We start from the raw sequence: 11,310 nt of genomic DNA, 5'->3' as shown, positions 1-11,310 counted from the left end.
TTGCCTACCCACCCCGGTAGATCCCCAGCACCACAAGCCTGGCAGTGTGCAAGTAGCCCAGACGGGCCACGCCACCCCACAGGGAATCCCGCCCCTAGGAGAGGGGAAGAGAAGGCACACACCAGTCTGACTGTGGCCCCAGCGGTGGTCTAAGGGCAGACGTCAGGTCTGACTGCGGCTCCGCCCACCAACTCCAGTTATACACCACAGCACAGCGGAAGTGCCCTGCAGGTCCTCACCACTCCAGGGACTATCCAAAATGACCAAACAGAAGAATTCTCCTCAGAAGAATCTCCAGGAAATAACAACAGCTAAAGAACTGATCAAAAAGGATTTAAACAATATAACAGAAAGTGAATTTAGAATAATAGTCATAGGAGTTGGAAGAGCCGGAGGGAAGATGGCGGCGTAGTAGGACGCTGGGCTCACCGCGCGTCCTGCTGATCACTTAGATTCCACCTACACCTGCCTAAATAACCCAGAAAACCACCAGAAGACTAGCAGAACGGAGTCTCCGGAGCCAAACGGAGACGAGAGGCCCACGGAAGAGGGTAGGAAGGGCGGTGAGGCGTTGCGCGCTCCACGGACTGGCGGGAGGGAGCCGGGGCGGAGGGGCGGCTTGCCGGCCAAGCAAAGCCCCCAAGTGTGGCTGGCAAAAGCGGAGGGGCCTGACGGACTCTGTTCCGACAGCAAGAGCGACTTAGCGTCTGGGAGGTCATAAGTTAACAGCTCTGCTCAGAAAGCGGGAAGGCTGGAGGACAAAGGGAGGGAGAGCTGCTGAACCCCCAGACAACAGAGCTCAGTTTGGTGGGGAACAAAGGCGCTCGCCAGCGCCATCTCCCCCGCCCATCCCCCAGCCAAAATCCCAAAGGGAACCAGTTCCTGCCAGGGAACTTGCTCACTCCACGCAAACACCCAACTCTGTGCTCCTGCGGAGCCAAACCTCCAGCAGGGGATCTGACTCCCTCGCTGCCACAGGGCCCCTCCTGAAGTGGATCACCTAAGGAGAAGCGAGCTAAGCCTGCTCCTCCTGCCCCCGTGCACCTTGCCTACCCACCCCAGCTAATACACCAGATCCCCAGCACCCCAAGCCTGGCAGTGTGCAAGTAGCCCAGACGGGCCACGCCACCCCACAGGGAATCCCGCCCCTAGGAGAGGGGAAGAGAAGGCACACACCAGTCTGACTGTGGCCCCAGCAGTGGGCTGGGGGCAGACATCAGGTCTGACTGCGGCCCCGCCCACCATCTTCAGTTATACACCACAGCACAGGGGAAGTGCCCTGCAGGTCCTCACCACTCCAGGGACTATCCAAAATGACCAAACGGAAGAATTCCCCTCAGAAGAATCTCCAGGAAATAACAACAGCTAATGAACTGATCAAAAAGGATTTAAATAATATAACAGAAAGTGAATTTAGAATAATAGTCATAAAATTAATCACTGGGCTTGAAAACAGTGTAGAGGACAGCAGAGAATCTCTTGCTACAGAGATCAAGGGACTAAGGAACAGTCACGAGGAGCTGAAAAGCGCTTTAAACGAAATGCAAGGAGGGCGGAAGATGGCGGCGTAGGAGGACGCGGGGCTCACAGCGCGTCCTGCCGATTACTTAGACTCCACCTACACCTGCCTAAAGAACCCAGAAAACCGCCAGAGGATTAGCAGAAGGGAGTCTCCGGAGTCAAGCACAGACGAGAGGCCCACGGAAGAGGGTAGGAAGGGCGGCGAGGCGGTGCGCGCTCCACGGACTGGCGGGAGGGAGCCGGGGCGGAGGGGCGGCTCGCCGGCCAAGCAGAGCCCCCGAGTCTGGCTGGCAAAAGCGGAGGGGCCGGACAGACTGTGTTCCGACAGCAAGCGCGACTTAGCGTCTGGGAGGTCATAAGTTAACAGCTCTGCTCGGAAAGCGGGAAGGCTGGAGGACAAAGGGAGGGAGAGCTGCTGAGCCCCCGGACGGCAGAGCTCAGCTTGGCGGGGAACAAAGGCGCCAGCGCCATCTCCCCCGCCCATCCCCCAGCCAAAATCCCAAAGGGAACCAGTTCCTGCCAGGGAAATTGCTCGCTCCGCGCAAACACCCAACTCTGTGCTTCTGCGGAGCCAAACCTCCGGCAGCGGATCTGACTCCCTCCCGCTGCCACAGGGCCCCTCCTGAAGTGGATCACCTAAGGAGAAGCGAGCTAAGCCTGCCCCTCCAGCCCCCGTGCACCTTGCCTACCCACCCCAGCTAATACGCCAGATCACCAGCAACACAAGCCTGGCAGTGTGCAAGTAGCCCAGACGGGACACGCCACCCCACAGTGAATCCCGCCCCTAGGAGAGGGGAAGAGAAGGCACACACCAGTCTGACTGTGGCCCCAGCAGTGGGCTGGGGGCAGACATCGGGTCAGACTGCGGCCCCGCCCACTAACTCCAGTTATACACCACAGCACAGGGGAAGTGCCCTGCAGGTCCTCACCACGCCAGGGACTCTCCAAAATGACCAAACGGAAGAATTCCCCTCAGAAGAATCTCCAGGAAATAACAACAGCTAATGAACTGATCAAAAAGGATTTAAATAATATAACAGAAAGTGAATTTAGAATAATAGTCATAAAATTAATCGCTGGGCTTGAAAACAGTATACAGGACAGCAGAGAATCTCTTGCCACGAAGATCAAGGGACTAAGGAACAGTCACGAGGAGCTGAAAAACGCTTTAAACGAAATGCAAAACAAAATGGAAACCACGATGGCTCGGCTTGAAGAGGCAGAGGAGAGAATAGGTGAACTAGAAGATAAAGTTATGGAGAAAGAGGAAGCTGAAAGAAAGAGAGATAAAAAAATCCAGGAGTATGAGGGGAAAATTAGAGAACTAAGTGATACACTAAAAAAAATAATGTACGCATAATTGGTATCCCAGAGGAGGAAGAGAGAGGGAAAGGTGCTGAAGGGGTACTTGAACAAATTATAGCTGAGAACTTCCCTGAACTGGGGAAGGAAAAAGGCATTGAAATCCAAGAGACACAGAGAACTCCCTTCAGACGTAACTTGAATCGAGCTTCTGCACGACATATCATAGTGAAACTGGCAAAATACAAGGATAAAGAGAAAATTCTGAAAGCAGCAAGGGATAAACGTGCCCTCACATATAAAGGGAGACCTATAAGACTCATGACTGATCTCTCCTTTGAAACTTGGCAGGCCTGAAAGGCTTGGCACGATATCTACAGTGTGCTAAACAGAAAAAATATGCAGCCGAGAATCCTTTATCCAGCAAGTCTGTCATTTAGAATAGAAGGAGAGATAAAGGTCTTCCCAAACAAACAAAAACTGAAGGAATTTGTCACCACGAAACCAGCCCTACAAGAGATCCTAAGGGGGATCCTGTGAGACAAAGTACCAGAGACATCACTACAAGCATAAAACATACAGACATCACAATGACTCTAAACCCATATCTTTCTATAATAACACTGAATGTAAATGGATTAAATGCGCCAACCAAAAGACATAGGGTATCAGAATGGATAAAAAAACAAGACCCATCTATTTGCTGTCTACAAGAGACTCATTTTAGATCTGAGGACACCTTTAGATTGAGAGTGAGGGGATGGAGAACTATCTATCATGCTCCTGGAAGCCAAAAGAAAGCTGGAGTAGCCATACTTATATCAGACAAACTAGACTTTAAATTAAAGGCTGTAACAAGAGATGAAGAAGGGCATTATATAATAATCACAGGGTCTATCCACCAGGAAGAGCTAACTATTATAAATGTCTATGCGCCAAATACCGGAGCCCCCAGATATATAAAACAATTACTCATAAACATAAGCAACCTTATTGATAAGAATGTGGTCATTGCAGGGGACTTTAACACCCCACTTACAGAAATGGATAGATCATCTAGACACACAGTCAATAAAGAAACAAGGGCCCTGAATGATACATTGGATCAGATGGACTTGACAGATATATTTAGAACTCTGCATCCCAAAGCAACAGAATATACTTTCTTCTCGAGTGCACATGGAACATTCTCCAACATAGATCACATACTGGGTCACAAAACAGCCCTTCATAAGTTCACAAGAATTGAAATTATACCATGCATACTTTCAGACCACAATGCGATGAAGCTTGAAATCAACCACAGGAAAAAGTCTGGAAAACCTCCAAAAGCATGGAGGTTAAAGAACACCCTACTAACGAATGAGTGGGTCAACCAGGCAATTAGAGAAGAAATTAAAAAATATATGGAAACAAACGAAAATGAAAATACAACAATCCAAACGCTTTGGGACGCAGCGAAGGCAGTCCTGAGAGGAAAATACATTGCAATCGAGGCCTATCTCAAGAAACAAGAAAAATCCCAAATGCAAAATCTTACAGCACACCTAAAGGAAATAGAAGCAGAACAGCAAAGGCAGCCTAAACCCAGCAGAAGAAGAGAAATCATAAAGATCAGAGCAGAAATAAACAATATAGAATCTAAAAAAACTGTAGAGCAGATCAACGAAACCAAGAGTTGGTTTTTTGAAAAAATAAACAAAATTGACAAACCTCTAGCCAGGCTTCTCAAAAAGAAAAGGGAGATGACCCAAATAGACAAAATCATGAATGAAAATGGAATTATTACAACCAATCCCTCAGAGATACAAACAATTATCAGGGAATACTATGAAAAATTATATGCCAACAAATTGGACAACCTGGAAGAAATGGACAAATTCCTTAACACCCACACGCTTCCAAACCTCAATCAGGAGGAAATAGAAAGCTTGAACAGACCCATAACCAACGAAGAAATTGAATCGGTTTTCAAAACTCTCCCAACAAATAAGAGTCCAGGACCAGATGGCTTCCCAGGGGAGTTCTACCAGACGTTTAAAGCAGAGATAATACCTATCCTTCTCAAGCTATTCCAAGAAATAGAAAGGGAAGGAAAACTTCCAGACTCATTCTATGAAGCCAGTATTATTTTGATTCCTAAACCAGACAGAGACCCAGTAAAAAAAGAGAACTACAGGCCAATATCCCTGATGAATATGGATGCAAAAATTCTCAATAAGATACTAGCAAATCGAATTCAATGGCATATAAAAAGAATTATTCACCATGATCAAGTGGGATTCATTCCTGGGATGCAGGGCTGGTTCAACATTCGCGAATCAATCAACGTGATACATCACATTAATAAAAGAAAAGGTAAGAACCATATGATCCTGTCAATCGATGCAGAAAAGGCCTTTGACAAAATCCAGCACCCTTTCTTAATAAAAACCCTTGAGAAAGTCGGGATAGAAGGAACATACTTAAAGATCATAAAAGCCATTTATGAAAAGCCCACAGCTAACATCATCCTCAACGGGGAAAAACTGAGAGCTTTTTCCCTGAGATCAGGAACACGACAGGGATGCCCACTCTCACCGCTGTTGTTTAACATAGTGCTGGAAGTTCTAGCATCAGCAATCAGACAACAAAAGGAAATCAAAGGCATCCAAATTGGCAAAGATGAAGTCAAGCTTTCCCTTTTTGCAGATGACATGATATTATACATGGAAAATCCGATAGACTCCACCAAAAGTCTGCTAGAACTGATACATGAATTCAGCAAAGTTGCAGGATACAAAATCAATGTACAGAAATCAGTTGCATTCTTATACACTAACAATGAAGCAACAGAAAGACAAATAAAGAAACTGATCCCATTCACAATTGCACCAAGAAGCATAAAATACCTAGGAATAAATCTAACCAAAGATGTAAAAGATCTGTATGCTGAAAACTATAGAAAGCTTATGAAGATAATTGAAGAAGATTTAAAGAAATGGAAAGACATTCCCTGCCCACGGATTGGAAGAATAAATATTGTCAAAATGTCAATACTACCCAAAGCTATCTACACATTCAATGCAATCCCAATCAAAATTGCACAGCATTCTTCTCGAAACTAGAACAAGCAATCCTAAAATTCATATGGAACCACAAAAGGCCCAGAATAGCCAAAGTAATTTTGAAGAAGAAGACCAAAGCAGGAGGCATCACAATCCCAGACTTTAGCCTCTACTACAAAGCTGTAATCATCAAGACAGCATGGTATTGGCATAAAGACAGACACATAGACCAGTGGAATAGAATAGAAACCCCAGAACTAGACCCACAAACGTATGGCCAACTCATCTTTGACAAAGCAGGAAAGAACATCCAATGGAAAAAAAGACAGTCTCTTTAACAAATGGTGCTGGGAGAACTGGACAGCCACATGCAGAAGGTTGAAACTAGACCACTTTCTCACACCATTCCCAAAAATAAACTCAAAATGGATAAAGGACCTGAATGTGAGACAGGAAACCATCAAAACCTTAGAGGAGAAAGCAGGAAAAGACCTCTCTGACCTCAGCCGTAGCAATCTCTTACTCGACACATCCCCAAAGGCAAGGGAATTAAAAGCAAAAGTGAATTACTGGGACCTTATGAAGATAAAAAGCTTCTGCACAGCAAAGGAAACAACCAACAAAACTAAAAGGCAACCAACGGAATGGGAAAAGATATTTGCAAATGACATATCGGCCAAAGGGCTAGTATCCAAAATCTATAAAGAGCTCATCAAACTCCACACCCGAAAAACAAATAACCCAGTGAAGAAATGGGCAGAAAACATGAATAGACACTTCTCTAAAGAAGACATCCGGATGGCCAACAGGCACCTGAAAAGATGTTCAACGTCGCTTCTTATCAGGGAAATACAAATCAAAACCACACTCAGATATCACCTCACGCCAGTCAGAGTGGCCAAAATGAACAAATCAGGAGACTATAGATGCTGGAGAGGATGTGGAGAAACGGGAACCCTCTTGCACTGTTGGTGGGAATGCAAATTGGTGCAGCCGCTCTGGAAAGCAGTGTAGAGGTTCCTCAGAAAATTAAAAATAGACCTACCCTATGACCCAGCAATAGCACTGCTAGGAATTTATCCAAGGGATACAGGAGTACTGATGCATAGGGGCACTTGTACCCCAATGTTTATAGCAGCACTCTCAACAATAGCCAAATTATGGAAAGAGCCTAAATGTCCATCAACTGACGAATGGATAAAGAAATTGTGGTTTATATACACAATGGAATACTACGTGGCAATGAGAAAAAATGAAATATGGCCTTTTGTAGCAATGTGGATGGAACTGGAGAGTGTGATGCTAAGTGAAATAAGCCATACAGAGAAAGACAGATACCATATGGTTTCACTCTTATGTGGATCCTGAGAAACGTAATAGAAACCCATGGGGGAGGGGAAGGAAAAAAAAAAAAAGAGGTTAGAGTGGGAGAGAGCCAAAGCATAAGAGACTGTTAAAAACTGAGAACAAACTGAGGGTTGATGGGGGGTGGGAGGGAGGGGAGGGTGGGTGATGGGTATTGAGGAGGGCACCTTTTGGGATGAGCACTGGGCGTTGTATGGAAACCAATTTGACAGTAAATTTCATATATTAAAAAAAAAGAAAAGAATAAATAAATAAATAAACATTTAAAAAATGGCTTAAAAGAAGAAAAAAGGAAATAATATTTAAAATATATTTTGACAGTCAACTCTTACTGGAATACGTAGAATTGTTAGCCTCTCTTTACAAAGGAAATTTTGAAAGGTAAAAATTGGTTGGAATCATCAACATGAATTCACAGACAAGGAAGAAAGTTGGGGTCCAGACAGTGAAGGGTGGAGGAAGATACAGGAGATGAGTTCTTCTGTCACAAGAGTTATTTAAGGAGTATCTTCGGTACTATCCTCAGTGTTCAAGAGGAAAAACCTAATTTACACCTTGATACCACATTGGGCTGTAATAGTAACTTGCACATAAAGAAGTGGCTCGTTAGTACAACCAGTTCCAAGTCTTAAAAAAGTAAAAACAAGCCTGTAACATTATGATCTTCTAATAAAGTAAACAAGATCATGTTGCTATCAGAAGAGGTACTCAGGGTTTAAAGAGATCAAAATGAGGACTGCTAGTGACCAAAGGGTGACATTTGGAATATCAAAGAGCAAACATTGATTGCAATCAATCAGAACAAGTAAACATGTTTTGTACAAGCATGACTTCATCATGATGCTATTAAAATGTAACCAGAAATATGATGTGAGGTGCAACAAATTTTTAAATGCCTAAGAGAATTTTTGTGATTCCCACATGAAAATTTAATCAACAACCAGGTAGTTAAGTATCAACTGTTAGTAAAGATAGGGAGGTCAGTTTAGAATACATTTAAAAATACATATGCCGGGGTTGCCTGGGTGGCTGGGCCGGTTAAGCATGGGACTCTAGATTTCAGCTCAGATCATGTTCTCACTGTTCATGAGATCCGGTGTCAAGCTGGGCTGTAAACTGACAGTGTGAGTTGGGATTCTCTCTCTCCCTGTCTCTATCTGCCCCATCCACTGCTCATGCTCTCTCTGTCTAAATATAAATAAGTCAACTTTAAAAAATAAGAAATAAAAATACGTATTTGGTTCTTAAGTTTAGATGGAGGAATGATCATTGCTAATAAAAATGTGGAAAATACAGAATGACTTCTAATGGTGAGATAAAAAGTTATGAAAGACTTGTATGAAAGATACAGGAATGTTGGGGAGTGAATGTTGGTTCCTTATCATCTTTTCACAAAGGTAGAAAAAACCAGTATCTTCTATTTTGTGTTCCTGGGGAGAAATATTGTAAAAAATGCATCTGGGTTGGAGATTCATCATGGTCTTGCTGCCCAGCGGCTCCCCTGAATCAAATGGCATACATGTTCCTTGGTGTAGACAAATGGGTAGAGAAGGCTTCAGGGGGGATGCATATGCCCTGATCTGAGCCCTACCTGACTGCACATTGGATGGGAAGCAACCGTGGCATGTGACATATGTAACATTACCCAGTGTAGAATGTTGAAGCTATTACACAACAGGTGTGCAATTAGAATGAAGGTGATACACACTCAGTCGAAGTTGACTGAAACATCTGTCAGCGTCTAATTCTTGATATGCAGGAGTACCAGGAAATACACTGCAAATAAGGGAATTTGCCTTTCTGACCAGGTGGCCAAGGAGAAAGGACTCTCATGTCTAAAGGAAGTGACATTGCAATTACAATCCCTTGGGAAATGGGGCGGAGGATGTGTATATACTTTAAAGTGGGGAAAATACATCAAAATAATCTTGTGGCCAAAAGATTTCGCTTACAAGGGAGACCAGGGAAGAAGGAGATGTGATGAAGAAGAGTCTCCGGCTGCTGGATCTTCTGTGGAGATGTGTGAACATAGTAATAACAGGACACGCTTTCTCCTCTAATTTTGCTGTGTTACCAGGAAATAAAGTAACAAAACAAGAAGACAAAAAGGGACATACCATCAATGGTCTCTTTCTAGGGAAGTAAAGTGTTTAGACCTTATGGAAAAATTTAGTGTGATCAGAAAAACTGGTACAAGGGAACCCAAACTGAACTAATCTGTCATTCAGATATTACAATACTATAAATTCTAAGCTTTTACATTCCTCTTATATTAGAACCTAGTATAAACACTAGAGTCATGATTCATTATGTGTCATTATGTTCTTAAACCTCTAAATAAATATTTTGGAACCATATAATGGCTAAGTTGATTGACAATCATAGAAAGAGAGACACAGAATATTTTTGTTGCATGTATATGAGCTGATATCTTTATATATCTAGCGTAGTGTTTAGAAAAATCACCAAAACCTGAGACTGCATAATGAATACAGTTCAGAGACGTGAAGGGGAGCAGAGTATATCACCCCTAAATGTATGGCTCTAGCAGGTAGTTGTTTTGAGCAGGAAGTAACACAGACATAGGAAACTCAGAAAGCTCTTTATCTTTTCCTTAACAGCTTAAAACAATTTTCATAGGGAGTCTGTACCAGGAAGAACGTTATTACCAGAGATATATTTTTATGTCAGTAAGACTCAACTGCATGGCAGGACACACATCTGTTTACCCAGTATGTGCTCCTCACATGTTCCTGTGAATTGTCTTCCTCCTCTTTGAATTCCTAACCCTTGTATCCCTTCTCTTTAGGGGTATACAAGCCTCAATTGTATTCCCCTTGCAGGACTGTCTCTGACTTTACCTGTCTTATGGTGCTGCCATATACAGGTAATTAAACTTGTTTTTCACCTATTAATCTGTTTTATGCCAATTTAATTACCATATCAGCCAAAGAACCTAGAAAGAGAATCCAAAAAATGTCCACCCCCAATCAAGATTGAAACTACTCACCAAAAGGAGTTCGTTAAAAAGAAGAGTTAACTTCTGGTATCAATGTCAGTGAGAAGAATAATTGTTGCTGCTGGATGGAGAGAGAAACAGTTCAAAGGTAAGTTTCCATGAAGAGATCCAATGATTCACCAATTAGCAGAGTTGCAATAATCAGTAACTCACTCAGAATCAGTAACTGACCAGTATATCATACAACAAACTGGTGATAAGCCCTGAGGTTTTTACCACAAAAAATGGGTGTTAGATTCTAAAGAGTTACAGTGCTACTCAGTGCTGCTGAGTAGAGTTCAACGTCTACAGTAACATCAGAAAACAAAGATGAATTTGCTTGCTGCCCTACTCATGATACTCTTAAGGCTATAGATCACTAACACAATGGCCTCAGTTGCTTCTACTTCATTAGTACTACTCTTGGGGTCTTTAAATATTGCCGTTGTTTCTTAAGAAATGGTATTGAGAATAGGTTTAGTGTGAACAGTTGAGAAGTGGAGGGAAGAAATCCACATCTGTATGTAGTAAATAGATTTCCTTTGCAACATTACTTTCCCAAATTCTACCATCATATGCTTGACACAAATCTGATACATATCCAAATATCATTCAACACTTCCTGTTATTATTCTCCTGAAATAGGCCACCATTTGCAAACTTTTCATACCACTATATCACAGGGAGAGAGCGAGGTCCTGGGGTTGGCTCTTCAGAATCAGTTTTGTGTTCTCTTTTTCAGGGGTTCACACTCTATCCAGTCAGTTTGTGGTTAAATAGAATGGCCATAAAGGATAAATATCTAAGTTCTATTCAAATTCCCTCTATATATACTTGTGTTATTGATCTTAAATGCTGCTACTCTTCTATTGTTAATGCTTCCTCAATAACAGAAATGATTGCTGGAAGTTCCATAATATCTTAGAGTCTAAACTCTCATTTATCACCAGATGATGTATGGAAGTGTTGAATTATTATATTGTACACCTGAAACTAATATAGCACTATATGTTATCTAACTGGAATTAAAATAAAAACTTTAAAAAATAAGTAAAAATTTAAAAGATAAATAAATCA

General features: G+C 42.7%; 1 long non-coding RNA gene across 1 annotated transcript; it reads right to left on the bottom strand.

Annotated features, from left to right (window-relative positions):
• Positions 1-9,227: 9,227 nt before the first annotated feature.
• On the bottom strand, positions 9,228-10,511 carry LOC128778156 (uncharacterized). Its single transcript, XR_008423515.1, has 3 exons — positions 10,408-10,511; positions 10,246-10,315; positions 9,228-9,300 (listed from the first exon to the last, which is right to left on the bottom strand). It is a non-coding gene; the product is annotated as an uncharacterized LOC128778156 (long non-coding RNA).
• Positions 10,512-11,310: the final 799 nt, after the last annotated feature.

Source organism: Panthera pardus, unplaced genomic scaffold (assembly GCF_024362965.1).
Source record: "Panthera pardus isolate Hobbes unplaced genomic scaffold, ASM2436296v1 HiC_scaffold_181, whole genome shotgun sequence".
In the NCBI taxonomy this organism is placed as follows: domain Eukaryota; kingdom Metazoa; phylum Chordata; class Mammalia; order Carnivora; family Felidae; genus Panthera; species Panthera pardus.
This window is presented reverse-complemented; position numbering and strand designations above follow the sequence as displayed.